This window comes from Solanum pennellii, chromosome 12 (assembly GCF_001406875.1).
Source record: "Solanum pennellii chromosome 12, SPENNV200".
In the NCBI taxonomy this organism is placed as follows: Eukaryota; Viridiplantae; Streptophyta; class Magnoliopsida; order Solanales; family Solanaceae; genus Solanum; species Solanum pennellii.
Window position 1 is genome coordinate 42,209,591 of NC_028648.1, and position 1,349 is coordinate 42,210,939.

Consider the following 1,349-nt stretch of genomic DNA (forward strand, 5'->3'; position numbering starts at 1 on the left):
ATATACACACGCTAGTTACATGTATTTAAGGTGAAAAATATGGTAGGACTTAGTAATTATGCAACCCAAAGGGAAGAGAGGTAATTAATCACTAAACTAGTGGAATTTGCCTTGTTTACCCTTTAATTAAAAGTAAGGATATATCACTTATTGATAATGGGCATGCGCTGGTTTTCAATTTTAAATGGGCCTCCACTAAGATTGTAGAAATAGGATAAATTGTATGAAATAACAAATTATTAATTTAAAATAAATGTTATAATTATTTTTTAAAAACGAAACGCAACTTCACAAAGATTCAACTTCACAAAGATTTTTGATTATCGAATCTTCACAAAATTTGAGTTAAAAACTCTAAGTTAAAAATGGATTATGTCAAACAGACATAAATCAAAACAAATAAAATACAGTGCAACAAATCCATTTGTTATTCTTTAAAAAATTTTAGAAGCCCTAAAAATGAAATTTCTAATTTTAAAAAATAGTACATGTATAACCAAATAGAGACAAAGAGGACTTAGAAATCACCTTAATATAGTACACCTTTATCTGCAGAAGCTTAATTTTGAAGAAGAAGACCACTGAAGATGAAAACTCACACTGTAAAAGAGATCACTGTGGCTTATCACTGAAACTGATTTCTTCACCGGAACTCAAAAATTATTGTCGAAGACGAAGGAATCACAGAAGTTCTAGAATTTTAGGACTCTGATTTTGATTATTGGAGAAGAAGACAGTAGTGCCCATCCTTTGATTTGGGTTATATGAGAAAGGAAATGGGTCTTTGGAATATTATATTCACTAAAATAACAAAAAAGCGGGTCAATGAAATTAGTGGAGGGAAAAATAATTTTATACATCAAATTCGCAGGTTGAGCAATTTTTTTTCACTTTTCACTTAAAAACTTGTTGTCATAGGTGTTATTTTGCCACGACTAATAAGTATGTGACCATAGATAATCTATAGCGACGATTATACAGATGATGCCACAGTTTATATGAAGAATTACTATGGATATATTGCAACAGTCATAAATGTGGCAACACATAGTCTATTGCCACGATTGTGAAATTGTTGCCGAATAAGTGTTGCATTAAGTCAAATTTCTAGTAGTGCCGGTTAGGTCATCCCGATTATAAAATGATGCGTAGAGTACTTGAAAATTCACATGGGCATACTTTAAAGAACCAAAATATATTTGAATCAAAGAAATTTTCTTATGATGCTTGTTCACAAGGAAAGTTGGTTATCAAACCATCAGTATCTAAGTTAGGGTGGAATCCCCTTCATTTCTGAAACGGATAAAAAGTGATATATGTGGACCTATTCACCCTACATGTGGACCATT

General features: G+C 31.3%; 1 long non-coding RNA gene across 3 annotated transcripts in view; it reads right to left on the reverse strand.

Moving 5' to 3' along the window:
• LOC107005514 overlaps window positions 1-923 on the reverse strand; it is a 3,796-nt gene extending 2,873 nt beyond the window's left edge. Inside the window, exon 1 of one of the 3 annotated variants that reach the window (XR_003575742.1) lies at window positions 529-923. This is a non-coding gene — a long non-coding RNA (uncharacterized LOC107005514). The remainder of the gene's footprint in view (window positions 1-528) is intronic. The other 2 variants (XR_001454894.2, XR_001454895.2) reach the window with 2 other exon arrangements.
• Window positions 924-1,349: the final 426 nt, after the last annotated feature.